Here is a 17535-nt window from a genome sequence, read left to right as displayed (position 1 = left end):
TTTACTATGATTTATTTCAGAGTGAAATTCATGTTGAGTACATTACTTTGATCCCCTCCACAAACTGTTCCAAATAGGTACCACATTTTGTAGACAAATGTAACTTTCAAATTGTATTTTATTAAAATTATTTATGCCGATGATAATAGTAATAATATTGATTTAACATAAAAAATACATTTAATCGGGCAACAACCAAATGTGTCGTATGAAATTATATTTCCTCAATTAATTATAGAAACAGTTGACCAGGACAGTTTCCTACCACTTATCCAATATTACTCCAATTACGAACATTGCGTGTCCTCGTTTCAACTCTAATAATACCTTTCCATTCCACTAGCCATCTAACTTCCGTTTGTCAAGCACCACTTTCAATAATTCTGCACACATTACTGTATCTATGCTAGTATCTCTTCGCACAGCATTCGCAGCACCTGCGTCGCGGCTCTATTCCCATCCCCTCGTATTATTAGCTTCTTTTTGCCAACCACAACACAAACCATGATTGATCACTTTTTTCCTATTGAGTAAGTGAGGTGTCGCGCTGCGTACGTACCCGCGTGTGTGTATGTGTCCGGCATATACGACATTGACCTCCATTAATCGTGGTGGATGGATCGGTTTCACTTTCGTTCGAAACCAGTTCCGTCTGCCGCAGATCGACCCGTTGTTGGACCGCAACTTTGCTCTGCCATGCAACGGCAAGCAGCCTCATCAGTTCGTCAGTCCATCATGTGATGCGATGTGTAGCAATAATCGAACCCGTATTTATTGTGTTCGATGACCAGCCATAAAATTGATCGATCTTTATTTGTGTTCCAACCAAGGAGAACAGGATTCTCATCCAGCTATTTTTAATTTATATGGTGCGATATTAAATATAATATTGAAAGTTTTTTTTTAAACGCAAGCAAATGCATCATCCTTCTAGTCGAATGACCGCGAAGATGTTAGCGTTGACAACCCATCACTGAACGACAGACAAAAAAGGATCGCGCCATGATTTATCAAAGCCCGCCCGAACTAACTGCCCGTACAACGTGGGGTTATGCCGTCAGGGTTTTTCTGCATGCCGTGTGGGTCCCAAGCGCTGACCTTTTATGGAAATTTTCACTCTGGCACAGATTTTATGATTAACGGACGGAGTAGAATTATTTATTTTTATTAATTAAAGCACTCGGGCACTTAATAATAGCGTATGAAAATATTGTACTGCCCCTGGAAAGCATCCTCAATGTCGCGCGCGCGATCTCAAAGGTTCCGACCGCATGGCCGTCTCTCCCGGACGATACGATTACGACGATGTATAGTTAGCTTAGGATAGGTCATACTTTATGCTGCAGCCACCGACGTCGACGCGGTAGACTTTAGGTCTGCCACCATTTGAACCGCGTGTGTGTTCGTGTCTGCATGGTTTTGTGGAGTTTGGCACAAGTTTAAATCATTTCCTGTCGATTGTACACAGCGCGGCTCGCATCATTGAGCATTTTGCCTGCCTTCTTTTTGTCGATTCAATACACGGTTTCATGGCCGCTTGAATGGCAGCATAATCGCCGGTGATGATTAGGGGGAAAGAGGTTCGTAGCTCAATTCATACGCACGGTTGGAGTCTTTTGATGCTCCATCAAAGGGTAGGAAGATAATGGTAATTGAGTTATAAAGTTGATTTGCGATGTTATAAAATGATTGAAGTGGTGTAAGAGGAATTGTTCAATGAAAAGGTATGAAAGTTGTAGGTATTTTTCACATTGTAATAAACAAAAGACTCTGGTTTGAGCCGCTATCGGTTATGCGCTGGAATTGATGTTTTATAAATTTTGGATTCATATTAGAACCAAATGTAAGTAAGAAAGTAAAACAAAGAGAACTAAACTGAATTTACTACTGCCGTGAGATGACAATGTGACGTAAAGAACATTTTCTCAAATATGGGTTTTTCATGCAAATTCATGCAAAGACCTATCTTTTGGTATTTTCCGTTTCGTTGTTACTTATTCGTACGTTGTATAAAATCAAAAAAACAAAGTGACGTAGGCACCCATTTCAATATAAAAGTGGCGAGAAATTTATTCGTTTTTGGGCCGTACAGAAAAACTGATCACTTGGATCTACGTCACAATGTCATATCACGGCAGACTAGAGCAGACTGCTTTCTACCCTCTTCCTCTAAAAACTATTGCACCAACATGTCATGTTTTTTAACACATATCTTAGCAAATTGTCCACCATTGAAAAAATCATGGTGGCTGTCATAAAATAAGATATAAATCACTCATAATATGGATATCGAATTCTTTCTGCAGGTTATTGATGATTTTTAGAGGATTTCTTGATATGTGCCTGGATAAGTCCATTTCAGCTACTACTGGAGTAATTTCTTGAATTGTTTCTATTTTTTTACTGGAATCTTCATAGACGTCTATCACGGAATATACCATAGCTCTCAGCCTTAGTGGTATTTAGATGCGGGCAGTATTTCATACTCGTGATGTACAACGATAAAAAACAGACATTTGAGATTGACAGACATTTGAGATTGACGGGTGAGATTCTGATTATGTGTGAATGAAGCGGACAGAAATGAACCTGATCGTTGCATCAATACAAATGCAGCGAGTGAAGTCTTGCTAACACATGCATTGCGGATCTTGGCTGTATGTTCTCCTTCAGAAACACATATAAGCGTGTGGCCGTCATAATTTTTGTTACTTTTTGTTTATTACTCTTTGTGTATAATGCGCGGTCTAAGACACAATAAGTAATAAAATGTTGCTCCAAAGTAACGAAATGTTCCCCGTTTGTGTTGGGTGTAGATGTTACTGAATAGTGAGGAAAAAGAGGACACTGGAAGAGACGTTGCTATTGCGATTGAATAAGAAAAAAAAGAGCACTTTGTCAGCAAAAAAGCGACTGGTTTTCGGTAGAATCGTACCACGGATCAAATAACAGACAAAAAAATCTCAACATCTGTTTGTGAAGCTCAATGCGGCGTACGACTTAGTTAGCTCCTAGATCAGAGAGGATCATCGTTACAGTAGACGTCGATGTTGAAGACATGTCCATGCAGGTAGTTGGCATTAGCATTTCCTGTACGCTTTATTCCGTTGTCGATGATAAAAACTTTTTGAAGTGGCAGTGTTCAGCTGAAAACTTGCTGAGTGGATTCAAGTGTTACAACATTTATCTACATTCCTTCACTCCAGTGCAGCGGAACATGCATGTAGCACATTGTTATCTAAGTATTCGAAGCCTAAGATAGGTATGTCGGGCAGCACAGTGCCTCAAAGAATAATTAAAGCTTTTCAACATTTTCTTTACTACTACTTCATAATGAATCTTAAGGATTGCAGTTACAAATAATAAAGCTAAAACAACTTAAAAGGGTAAATCGAATAGTTCTGGATAATGATTAAGTTAGTTTCAATTCAATTCAATTTCTTTGGGAACGATTTTAAAATTTAAGTACACCACCTTAGTTCGTAACTAATATGCAATGAAAAAACGTAATAACATCTGGGAAACAAAGATCTTATTTATTAGATATAAATAAGATTTGTCTTCGGAAGGTGGTGGGGCACATTCGGACATCGTTCATGGGGCACATTCGGACACTTACCAAATTTGTGTTTGATTGTTGTTTATTGACAAATGTCGATTTAGACTGATTCTCAGTCCTAAAAATGGTTCGGAACAACAAAAGGAAAATTGATAGAGCAAGCAAGAGTTTCTAACGAAACAATGCCTTTGAGACACGCTTCTGATACCTGCGGAATTAAAAAAAGTACTTTGGTCTGTCGTCCGAAAAATCAAAGAAAATGGCATAGTTCTTGTATCCGTTCCCCCTCATAGCCAGTTTGCTCGATTTTTATTTTATGAAATACGTTTGAAATAAAAGGATGAGTTTTGAAGTTTGCAAAGCAACTGATCTCAGTCTCTGTTTATATGGAAGAAATAGATGAAAAACACAAAATTTCCATTATTCTAAACAAGTTTATCAACACTGTCCGAAAGTGCCCCGGGACTGTCCGAAACTACCCCACACACGGGGCACATTCGGACAAAAAAGCAATTTTGAAAAATTCAAATAAATCAATCGAAATCGCATCATCGCACACTACTAACACGCTTATATGATACTCTGATGTCCAAGCAAGAGCCAAGATGAAATCAGATTTTTTTAAAAGATAACAAAAAATATTGAAAATCATTGTAGAAAAAGTGTCCGAAACTGCCCCTCTCTCCCCTACAGTATTTTGGGACAAGGCAGTAGTATTGGTAAGCAGCGTCCGTGAAGTGCACAGACTTTGAAAAAGGTTTCAATTCTTAAGTCCAGGCATTTTACATGTATCAACAGTTTGCGAGATTTATTCGTGGTATGAAAACAAGACTGACAGCGTTCTGCTCCAAAAGTTTTAACGTAGAAATACGTCTCTGGGCAAGTTACACTAGTGGACAACTTTCTTATAAATTTTAATCACTAAATATTCGCTTGGTTTGTATTTATATTAGATGTCATTTGGACTGAACCCAAAAATTCTTTTGAAAATGAAAAATTTGAACAGTGTATGTATCATGCAGTACCACTGGTGAAAACTAAAGGCAACCAGCCAACAAAGGAAGTGAAAGGCAAATGGAATAAGTTAATTTATGAGTTTCCTTCAGAATTCAAGATTATAATGCGAAACTTGGCTTAACGTGATCCTACGGCATTGTATTGTAGGAGATCATTATGTGATCTATTGTTGAAATTTTTCGCCTTACCGGACCTTTCATTCCAAATGTCGGCAGGTTGTACATGTTTCTTCTCGGAGATATGTATTCTGCGTGGTATTGGGTGCGCAACTAAGTTTCCTCTGGTCGATTTTTACACATGAGTCATTCTCTTTCAAGTGCGCAAAAACAAAAAAATGACCTTTTCAGTTTAGGATCAAAGTTATAGGAATTGTTAATATGTTAGCATGTGAAAACCCCAACTTTGGTGTCGATTGGACCACAGCATAATTGCCATTTTTCATCAAAAACCTTTATTTATTCATTTTGGTTATGGCTTCTTGTAGGTCTACGAAAAAACTGATCCATTTTTGCCTTTCTCCTAGAAAGGTATAGCAATCACTGGAAAAACCGAAGGTATAAAAGTGGTCCCAATGGCCGAATGTCATTCGACTTCTTTCGACGAACTGAGCATTTTCTGTATGTATGTATGTATGTGTGTATGTGTGTGTGTGTGTATGTGCATCTTTTTTTTCTCACTCACTTTTCTCAGAGATGGCTGGACCGATTTTCATAAAATTAATTGCAAATGAAAGGTCTAGTTGCGCCATAGGTTGCTATTGAATTTCATTGTAATCGGATTATTAGTTTAGAGGTTATGTATCAAAATGTAAAAATCACGAAACATCAATATCTCAGAAACCACACAACCGATTTCAATATAACTGGTTTCAAATGATTGGGCTGTTCCTAGTAACCTTAACTTTTGAATTTCGTTATTATTGAACATATCATTTACGCGTGCAGCAGATCCCCAAAATTTTTTCCAATAAATATCGAAACATCAACTGCGACAATATGTACTACACTGACGGATCACTTCTTGATGGGTCCACTGGCTTCGGTATCTTCAATAACAATTTAACCGTCTCCCATAAGCTCGATAATCCTGCTTCTGTTTACGTCGCATAATTAGCTGCAATTCAGTACACCCTAGGGATTATCGAAAAAATGCCCACGGACCATTATTTCATCTTTACGGACAGTCTCAGTTCCATTGAGGCTCTCCGATCGATGAAAGATGTTAAGCACTCTCCGTATTTCCTGGGGAAAATACGAGAACATCTGAGTGCTTTATCCGAAAAATCTACTCAGATTACCTTAGCGTGGGTCCCTTCTCACTGCTCGATACCGGGTAATGAGAAAGCGGACTTTTTGGCTAAGGTGGGCGCAACAAACGGTGATATTTATGAAAGACCAATTGCCTTTAATGAATTTTTCGCATTTGTACGTCAGAATACGATCATCAGTTGGCAAAATTCTTGGACCAAGGGGGAACTGGGAAGGTGGTTACATTCCATAATCCCCAAGGTATCGACGAACCCGTGGTTCAAGGGGTTGGATATAGGTCGGGATTTCATTTGCGTGATGTCCCGGCTTATGTCCAATCACTATAGATTTGACGCGCATCTCCGTCGCGTTGGGCTCGGGGAGAGTGGTATCTGTGCCTGTGGTGAAGGTTATCACGACATAGAGCACGTTGTTTGGTCATGCCCTGTACACCGTGACGCCAGGTCTAGATTAATAGCTTCCCTGCAGGCCGAAGGTAGGCAGCCGGCTGTTCCTGTTCGTGATGTCTTGGCGAGCCGTGACCTATCCTACATGTCCCTTATATACGTTTTCCTGAAATCCATCCACGCCCCAGTTTAGTCCTATCCCCTTCCGCCTACATCCAACCAAACGACAAGAACACGTTAAGACCCCGGATTCGGAAACAGCAACTAGACCCGCACGATACTCTCAGGCCCCGAGGGAGACAACCCAATATGCCAGTCCGTAATATCTTGGCCCAGCAGCGGAACATATTCAATATGCTGCTTACCTATGGCGATGGAAAACCATCAAACAACAAATCAGTGCTTTTCATGCAAAACATTCTAGCTTAAGTTAGATTTAGTTTCAGCTCGTAGTCGGCAGCGAGGATAAAAAATTTGCTTTTAGTTATTAAGATACTTTAGAAAGTAAGCTACCAGATATAATTGGCGCCGTTAAACATTGAATTGTATTTGTGCCGTGTCAAATAAACTATAGATGAAGAAAAAAAAAAATGATTGAACATATGGTTCAAAAGTTATGAAAAGAAAATTTATCCTGAGGTTGTTTAAACTCACTCATTTTTCTCAGTGATGGCTGAACCGATTTTCACAAAACTAGTGTCAAATGAAAGGTCTAGTTGCCCCATAGATTGCTATTGAATTTCATTGCAATCGGATTGTAACTGTATCCGTTGTTCATAAAAATGTGAAATCACATAATGAAAGTAAACATATTGACTTTCTCCTAACGATGATTGGCTAATTAAAAGGTAGAAAAATGAATGGAATGGCCGAATGTCGTCTCAGTTCGACGAGCTGAGCATTTTCTGCATGTGTGTGTGTGTGTGTGTGTATCGCTCTCCCAATCTCACTCGATTTTCTCAGAGATGGCTGAATCGATTTCAATGAAATCAATTGCAAATGAAAGGTCAAGTTGCCCTTTAAGACCCTATTGAATTTTATTGCAATCTGATTTCTAGTTAAGAGGTTATGTATCAAAATGTAAAAATCACGAAACATCAATTTCTTAGAAACTACACAACCGATTTGAACAAAATTGGTTTCAAATGAACGGGCTACCTAAAAACCCTCAACTTTTGAGTTTTCTGAAGATTGAACATATGGTTCAGAAGTTACAGAAAGAAACGTGTTCTGGAGACTGTTTAATCTCACTCATGTTTCTCAGAGGTGGCTGGACCGATTTTCATAAAATCAATGTCATATGGAAAGTCTTGTTGCCCCATAAGACCCTAATGATTTTTTTTGCGAACGGATTATTACTTTTCCTGTTATATTTAAAAATGTGAAATCCAGCTATGAAAAGAAACATATTCTGATGACTACTTGGGCTCACTCACTTTTCTCAGAGATGGTTGACCCGATTTCCACATAATTAGTGTCAAATGAAAGGTCTAGCTGCCTCATAACACCCTATTGAATTTTGCTGTAATCGGAATGTAACTTCGTCTGTAATGTATCGAAATGTGAAAATCACTAAACTTCATTATCTTAGAAACTGCACAACAGATTTGAACAATATTGATATCGAATGAACGGGATAGTTAAGGGTTAACTTATGAATTATGATTGAACACGTGGTTTCAAAGTTTGGCTCCCCCATACGTACCCTTTTCATTTGATTGTAATCAAACTTAAGCAACCGTTATGTTTTAATTTGTAAAACAGAAAGTCTATTATCTCAAGTCAATCACTTCTTTGTAATGGCGAACATCATAGTTTGTTTATTGCGTGCTGTGAAATTTTCAAACTAATTTACGTGTGAAATTGTGTGTATACAGTGGAAATTGTGATTCCAAAGTGTACCTATTAAGGATCTCAATCAGGATAAGTAGAAGTGCAGTAGTAACTACTACCTGTTTTGATATAAATTTGTTATTTCTTTCCGCCACTCACTGCGGTGTGAGCTGGTTTGTTTGGTGCTGTTTTTTTTTTTCTATTGTCTCTGTTGCCTGTGCGACGCCGTACGTAGCGTCCACTGTGTAAGGCTGAAATGGAATGTGTAAAGTGTAAATGTATTGTCTTGATTAACGATCTCGTTTGCTGTTTTCGCTGCGGAGGGAGATTTCACTCTCGCTGCGGTGGAATAAGTGGACCCTCAGTGAAATTAATCAATGCAAGCGATAATGTTCTGTTTAAATGCAACGACTGTCTATCAGTTCAGAGTTGTGACGAGCAGAATGTTTCAGTTTTGGATGTTGATGCACTAAGACAGGAGATCAAACAGATTTCAAGTTTGGTTGCAGATATCCAAAACAACATTACTGCTCAGATAGGCAACGCGTTAAAGAGCGGGATGGAAGAAATGAGCTTAAATATAATCAGTACTCTAAAGCAAAGAGGCAATGATTTTGATAAATTTATTAGTGGAAAAATGGATATTATGACTAGTTCATTTTTAGAAAATAAACGTAGACAGGAGTTAGTTGAAATGGGCAATAATGTGTCGGATTCTGATAGTTTGAATCGGAATGTGGCAAAAAAGACTAAAAAACGTAAATTAAATGATGATGGTAATTGCGCGAATAACGAAACAGAAGTTTTGCGAGTGTAGTTCGTGGTAATATAAAAAAACGTAAGGCTGGTCCAGTCATTGTGATCAAGCCAAAAGAGTCCTCCCAGAGTAGTGAAGCTACAAGGGAATTTTTAAAGTCGAATTTAGATCCGAAGACCCACAAAATAAGTAACTTTAGAAATGGGAAAGATGGCTCAGTTATTGTTGAGTGTGCAACAAATGATAACATAGAGTCGTGAAAAGTGGTATTGAAAACAACCTTGGTGAAAGTTACACAGCTGTTGTACCCGTTCCCCCGGTGCCAAGATTAAAAGTAATGGGTATGAGTGATCAGTATTCTCCTGACGCCTTCATTGACCTTTTAAAGAGTCAAAACGAGGCGGTTTCTATCGATAGTATCAAGGTTATTAGTATGTACGAAAATCCACGTTTCAAATATAACAAGTTCAACGTGGTAATTGAAGTCAATAAAAAGTCGTATAATAGTTTGTTGACCGCGAAAAAAGTGAATGTTGGGTGGGATCGGTGCCACATCATTCCAGCGATTAACATTTTGAGATGCTTCAAATGTGGAGAATTTGGGCACAAGAGCACAGAATGTAAAAACGATGAAAAGTGCTCCTTGTGTAGCGGGCAACACAAGACATCTGAATGTTCTTCCACTGTATCGAAATGCATTAACTGTTTAAAATTTAACAAAGAACGCAAAATGAATTTGGACGTTAACCACGCAGCATCTAGCTCGGAATGCTCAGTTTACAAGAAATTGTATGAGCAAAAAAAAAGCAGCCTGCGTTTCGATAAATAGCAACCAAGTTCCAAGTGGAATGTGAAACAATTCGATATGATGTATTTGAATATTGCAGGGTTATCTACAAACTACGTTGCTTTGCGACAGATTGTAGAGGAAAAGCGTCCATTTTTGGTATTTTTATCAGAAACTCACATTGTAGATATTGATGCGTTCGACCAATACTCTATACCGGGATACAAAATAGCTGCTTGTTGCTCGCATTCCAGACACACTGGCGATGTTGCCATTTATGCACAGGAATCAATTCGATTCAATCTTCGCCACAACGAAGCAATTGATGGAAACTGGTTCTTGGGCATTACGGTGGAAGGTGGCATGAAGATGGGTAATTATGGTGTTGTTTATCATTCTCCCAGTTCAAGTGACCAGCGTTTTATGGAGATTTTGGAAACTTGGTTCGAAGTTTTTGTGGATTGTAGTAAATTTAACCTTATTACCGGAGATTTTAACATGAATTGGCGCGATAACCTCAATTCAAATCATTTGAAGCACTTAGCCGAATTTTGCAATTTGAAACAAATAATCAATGAGTATACCCGTATTTCCAGACATAGTAGGACTTTGATTGACCACGTTTATACTAATTTTGACTCCGTTTCTGCAATGGTGAGTCCCAATTTCAAAGTTACCGATCATGAAACGATTGTTATAAATAGTTGTGGTACGGGAAGTAAAATAAATCAAGTGAAATTTAAGTGCTGGAAAAATTACTCGAAACAAAAGGTTTCGGAGCTTGTTGCAAGAAACTTGGACTTTTCCCTATCTCGTAGCCTTGATGATAAAGCAACTATTTTGAACAATGTTTTAAAAAACTGTACTAATCAGTTAGTCAAACAAAAGAATGTTGTTGTTAAGAACTCGAACAACTGGTACAATCTAAATCTTTTGCGCCTCAGGCGAAAAAGAGACAAATTGTACAAGAAGTTTTGTAGAAAAACAAATGATAATGATTGGTACAATTATACAGTTGCTAGGAATATATATTCACAATCTCTGAACAAAACACGGAGCGAATATATACAGGGGAAAATTGATCAACATAAAAACAACAGCAAAGAGTTATGGAGAATACTGAAGTCATTACTGAAACCTTGCAATTTTAATCCGCGGTCCATAACTTTTGATGGCATTGAAGAACATTCTGAAGCAACAATTGCAAGTAAGTTCAATGATTATTTCATCGAAAGTGTTTCATTGATCAATAAATCAATTGAATTGGTTAATGAACCGAATGAAATAAAACGGCCGTATAATGTTAATTGTAGTTTTGAAAGCTTTCACCAACTTACACTAGAACAACTCAAAAACATATGTTTTTCTCTTCATAAAACGGCTGGAATTGATAACGTTAATGCTAGAGTTATTCAAGATTGTTTTCATGTTATTGGGCACGATCTTCTTGGCCTTATAAACGAATCATTACAAACGGGGCACGTGCCACAAATTTGGAAGGAGTCGTTAGTGATTCCGATACAAAAAGTTGCTGGGACGATTAAAGCCGAAGAGTTTCGTCCTATCAATATGTTGCACACTTTAGAGAAAATCTTAGAACTTGCTGTAAAAGGCCAACTGTTACAATATTTGAACGCTAACGGTTTGCTGATACCAGAACAATCAGGATATCGGGAAGGCCATTCTTGTGAAACTGCATTGAATTTGGTGTTAGCAAAATGGAAAGAAAACATTGAGCGTAAGGATACTATTGTTGCGGTGTTTTTGGATCTTAAACGCGCTTTTGAAACAATTTCTAGGCCCTTATTGTTACAAATTATAAAGCGCTTTGGAATTACGAGTACTGCATACAAATGGTTTGAAAACTACTTGTGTGACAGAACTCAAAGGACTATTTTCAATGATTTTACCTCTGATCCCATAAGGAACACTCTTGGTGTACCTCAGGGAAGTGTATTAGGGCCTATTTTGTTTATTATGTACATTAATGATATGAGAAGAGTCTTACGTTTTTGTGACATAAATCTTTTTGCTGATGACACAGTATTGTTCATTGCAGCTAAAAATCTCGAAGAAGCCATATTGCATTTAAACAAAGATTTGCGATCGCTGAGCGGATGGTTGAAATTCAAACAGCTAAAATTGAATACCAACAAAACAAAATTCATGATTATTTCGCGAAACCGTGTAAATGAAAATGTCTCAGTTGAAATTGATGGTGAGACAATCGATCGCGTGAGTGAGATCAAATATCTTGGCGTGATTATTGATGACAAGCTAAAGTTCAATGTTCACATTGATAATGTCATCAAGAAAATTGCCAAGAAATATGGAATCCTCTGTCGTTTGAAAAAGGAGTTGAATACTTTCAGCAAGATTCATCTCTATAAATCAATCATCTCTCCTCATTTAGACTTTTGCACTTCCATTTTATTTTTGGCAAATGAAACACAAATATCGAGGATGCAGCGTTTGCAAAATAAAATAATGCGGTTGATTTTGAGATGCAATAGATACACTTCCTCGTCCTTGATGCTTGACGCTTTGCAATGGCTATCGGTGAAGCAACGAATTGTTTTTCTGACAATGGTGTTCATTTTTAAAGTAGCTAATGGATTGCTGCCCCGATATTTGTGTGATCGAATTGTTAGAGGAAGTGACATCCATAGATATAACACAAGAAATGCGGGAGAAATTAGAACACCACATTTTTTAACTAGTGCTTCACAAAATTCATTGTTCTTTAAAGGAATAAATGTATACAATTCGATGCCTAGACACATCAGACGTACGGCGACGCTATCAGAATTCAAGAGACTATGCATTTCACACGTCAAAGCTGAATTTTAAGCAGTTATTTATTTTTTTTTTAATTTAGCTAAACTGTAATTGACGAAGTTCTTGTAACGGATGATCTCTGTGGACTCTGCTTATATAGCTTTTTAAAGGAATATGGTAGCACTGAAAAACTATTATGTTCGTCACGAGGGTGATGATGGATTTTGTAATTATTGATGTAGTATAAAATAAAAAAGAGTAGTCTACGAAGGTTTGAAAATCGCGCGCGATGATCAGATATGAAGGACTGAATTTAGAAATTTAATCATTTGAGATGGAGAATACCTTTATTATTTTATTTTGACATTATCAAGATACTCGTCAGAGTAATCGGAACGATTTTAGTTCTGTTGGTTGTTATTGGACATTGGTTTCCTAGCCGGTCTAGGATATTTTCGAGTTGGAAATATTTTCGACTTCCCTAGGTGGGGGCTCTCTTATAAATCACATCGAAGTTGACAGTTGGACTTGTGCTTTGCTTGCTGATCACGGCAGAAATGGCCTCGTCGGGATTGTATCGACTTTGTGGATGATTACACTGGATGTTGGCTTAACTCAGATGCAATTAATGTCTTTTGGCTGACAGTTGCAAATAAATTGATACCGACAACGCTTTGTCGATGAATTACTTGATTTTTGACGAATATTTTCTCTATTTGAATCGCTGCAAAGCATTGGATCAATTGTGAAGAAATTTATATCTGTGATGAAAACCAGTTCGTTTTGTTTGCTTATCTGGTTTAATTGTTTTAAAATAATTATCTTGTAGATAAATCGTCTTTCTCAAACCTTTGTAGGGGTAAGAGGTGGGACCATCATCATCATCATCATCAAGTATTACACGACTTATTTGAACATAACTAGTGTCATACAAACGAGTCATCTCTCAAACTTACAAATAACAAACTTCATAAAAAATTGATATACTGTTCAGAAGTTTTGTAAAGAAAAGAAATTCAAATACTATTCAACACTATAGCTGCTTTGATCAATATATATGGCCTCAACATAATTTAAATGTGGTATCTTACTATTTGAACGTTCCCGGTATCGCTCGTGATTAAATTATTCGAAATTAAGAGTCATTTTTTATATTTCGCTATTTCTAAGCACTAACATTACGTCAAATTTCATATTTTATACTTTAATTACAACATCAATATTTTAGAACCCAAAGAGTGAATATACCGTTTGAAGTAGAATACTTCTCTCAGGAAGTTCGGCTACATATGGTTGTGAAATGAAAATCTAAAACTGAAAAAAGTGAGAAATATGTCCAATTTCAAATGCTAATAAATCGGTTAGTTTTCGATGGATTTCCTTCGTTTTTGCAGCAATCGATTAGAAAATCTTCTAAGATTCCTACCAAATGCATGAAATTGCAATTTCATTATTCGAACTATTGTACTATTGAAAATTCTTAAGCCTTGTCAAAACACAGAGTTATGGACCTAGTAAATTGGGAATGCATCATTTGGCCTATATAAGAGCTTCATCAGATATTAAACTGACATTTGATCGGATATTAAATTGAACAACTGAAATTTGAAGAACACAAATGAATATTTGGAGAGTTAATATTTTTTAGTTTTATTTATTTATATTTGGAGAGTTATTATTTTAAATAACGAAGCGATGCGATTCGGCAAGACGAAATGTGTTGAAATGTATAGCTCTACTTCGCCTTGAAAAGAGCTGTACACTTCACCACGGTAAGGCGAATCGCATCGCGCCGTCATTCGCGTTCTGCATAACCGTAGGCTTTGTTCCGTTCTCGTTTAATGATGTCGTATTAAATGTGCATATTACAATTCGGCAGCACTTCAGCTTCTCATTTGCACAATATTTAAAATTATTCAATGAACTTCATTCAGTTATCAAACAAAAAGAAATTATAATACTGCCAATGAACGGTCAACGTTTATTTACTAGAAAAAATGACTGACACGTGTAACCTGTGCGGTGACAATTTTAGCATCGAGTGGAAAATTTACTTAATTATGTGTTACGCTGCAAGAACGTGTACGCGTAAAAATAACCCTAATTTTGGGTGCCGCTGCGAGAGAGTGTATAAGTGAAAATTACCCACATTCGGACACTCCCGCAGCAGCGTGTACTTGTTATGACAGTTCTCGCCACTTGCGCTAAATATCGTTCACGTAAATTTGTTTAAATTCGTTCGTTCTTTTTTTCGTTTGTGAACGATATTGTCGCGTTTAGTAGGGCCGATAATTTTTATTTTATGTTTGTGAATTAATGTTTAGGGTTAGATAGGTCGGAATTTCCCTCCAGCTGTGGAAAAGTGGTGTGCTGAATGCTGACTTCGACGTCACGGCGGGTTTGTTGTGGTCGGCAACAGAGGCATCCATCGCGGGAAGAGTCAGTTTAGCCTCAATCACGGTACGAGTGACACGCGTCGTTTGTTTATGTTCGAAAAGTGCGCGTTTTTAACTGTTTTATTCAACAGTTTGTGTCCCGTAGGAGCGAAGGTTGTTCCGCTTTGGTAAGACCAACGAAGGTTGTTCCGTTGGCCCGTGAGTTGAGTGCTGTGTTCTGTGTTTGCTCGCCGGAGAGGGTAAGCAAAGTCATTAGCTACCCCCGGCTAAGTGCCAAGGAGCAGTTTTAAGTTCACCCCGCCGGAGTTCGTTGCAGCAGGAGCTGTTGGAAACGGCCATCCCGACAACGAGAAGCAACATCCCCGCAGCACCCCCACCACCGACAGCAAGAGGAAATCAGGAATAAGAAGCGATAAGTGTTTATTTTGTTTGTTTTTTTCCTGTGTTTTAGAAAAAGTCCGAAATCCGATAGAGGTATCTGGCCGCCCTGTAAGGGTTTCGCCGGGCAAATAAACGTGTGTACAGGGTGACCCCCTGTTACACACGCAAGCAGCCGGGTTATCTTTCTTGTAAAAGTATTCTACTTCAACCTTGCGGTCGTGGCTTTGCATACAACCTTCCTGCGATTTTTTTTTTTTGGATTTAAGCATTCATGTAAATCATTTTTACAAATAATAAGTTTGAATGAGAAAGGATGAGTCTGACCGCTAGGTGGATTAATTTAGGTTTTTGTAGAAAATTAGTAAAGCAACCTAAAAACATAAATTTTTAACGACAGTGTTGTCAGATGTTATTCTAGTATTTGAAATATTGAGTTTTATTGTTCACAGGCTCGGAATAAGCAGAGGGCAATGAAGCAAATGGCCCGGGCCCTCCGATTCGAGGAACCCCCAATGTCCTGATTGATCGGGATCTGCAAACAATGTGAGAGATAATACGAATCGGAACAATCGGCATGAACCTAGGCAACGAAACAAAAACGACGATTGGTGACATGGGAAATGGAACTGCAAATCACTCTGCTTTCCAGGATGCGTTGGACAGAACAAAAGATATAGAAAAGCGGGCTACTTTTTACGAGAGCTATGGCACCAGCAGCGAGTTGGAAACCAGTTCCATAGTACTAGGCAAGATACGCCAACGCGTGATGGCAGCCAATCTACGGTCATCGGTGCGTGAACTTTGCAGCCTTCCGTGGTGTGGTAGACCGAAGTACCTTCTTTCCCCGCAAAGATATCCACAAAACCACCTGGAAATCACCCGACCAATAGATAAAGAATCAAACCGCAGTGCCTACCGACCCAGTAGCTGTGTGCATGCGCTCGAAACTCTCGACGGAGTATAACACCCGCCGAAGTTGAACGTCAAACGGCTTTCAAAGGAATACGCGCAGCACCTGGAGACAGCGCTACCCACGAAAGAGCAGCTTGGCGCGACTACTCTTGAAGTTGGCTGGAGGAGCATCCGATCCGCCATAGGTAGCGCTGCTGTAGCGCTACTGCAAACAGTTAGTTGAGGAGAAGAACGCAGCACGGGCGTGTATTGGTGTCCGGAAGACGCTCCGATCGAGTAGAATTCGCCGTCGCATCAAGTTGATCATCTGAAGGACACTGATCAGACCAGTTGTCCTCTACTACCATGAGACATGGACTATGCTTGTGGAGGACCAACACACCCTTGAGGTCTTCCAGCGAAAGGTGTTGCGTTGGAATGCAGATGGAGAACGTAGAGGGAGAAGGCAAATGAACCACAAACTGGAGGACCTGCTTGGGGAACCATCCAGCGTCCACACCGCTGAGAATGGCAGGTTGGAGTGGGCTGGGCAAGTCGTAATAATGTTGGACAACAGCTCAGTAAAGATGGTCCTTGAAACCAATCCGTCAAGGACGAAACGGAGAGGTGCATAGCGGGCAAGGTAGACCGAACCGGCAGGCTGATTTACGGATTCTACGCAGACTGCAGAGGTGGCAAACTGTTGCCAAGGACCGAGTGGAATGAAGACGAGTCCTACGTACAGCAAAGGTTTCAGACTATTTGGGAAGATAAGTAATATAAATTTTGACCGGTAGTGTTGCCAGTTGCTTGGATATCATCAATAAAATTTTTTCTATCAAGTTCTTACTGAGACAGCCTTGATTTTTTTTAAAAAATTTTCTCTGAGAATCTCAACACAAGAAGTCATTTAAAGACAAACAATTTCTTTATCTTATTTGATACCAAACAACCTAAAATTTCTCAGTTTCGGAAAAATGTCTTTGTTTTTATCTAGAATATTATATTTCCAAAAATATTCGCAATTTCGATTAATTGGAGTATGTTGCAAAAGATTATAGTAAGCTTTTTTAGAGGCAATGTTTTAATTGTTGTTTTATGCTCGATGAATAATAACGTTTCATTTATCTAAATCTAAAAAACAAAACATTTATTTCACAAACAAGAATCTATTCCCAAAGAAAATTTTATCAATAAAAAACTCTTGCTTAACCCTCTAGTGCCCAGCGCCGCCTCTAGACGTTCTCCAGTTGAAACTCTAAAAAGCTTCAATAAGAATTTAAAAAATGTTTATAAAACTTCATAGTGATTTTTTCGAAGTCCGTCTAAAAATTAATTTGGGCACTAGAGGGTTAGGTTAAAACTGAAACGTTCCAAATTAATAAAAAACTGTTTTTGGCAACATTTCCGGTCAATATTTATTTATTTTCTGAATTTCTTGACTAATTTTCTCAAAAATCTATCATTCAGAATGATCGTAAT

At 38.2% G+C, this 17535-nt stretch overlaps 1 protein-coding gene across 6 annotated transcripts in view; it reads right to left on the bottom strand.

The window, feature by feature from the left end:
- Window positions 1–17535, bottom strand: part of LOC129720721 (A disintegrin and metalloproteinase with thrombospondin motifs like) — a 379962-nt gene that overhangs the window by 152399 nt on the left and 210028 nt on the right. The window lies entirely within an intron of this gene.

The sequence above is a fragment of the Wyeomyia smithii genome, chromosome 2, assembly GCF_029784165.1.
Source record: "Wyeomyia smithii strain HCP4-BCI-WySm-NY-G18 chromosome 2, ASM2978416v1, whole genome shotgun sequence".
Taxonomy (NCBI): Eukaryota; Metazoa; Arthropoda; class Insecta; order Diptera; family Culicidae; genus Wyeomyia; species Wyeomyia smithii.
The sequence above is the reverse complement of the archived record's forward strand: the minus strand, read 5'-3'. Positions and strand labels throughout refer to the sequence as shown.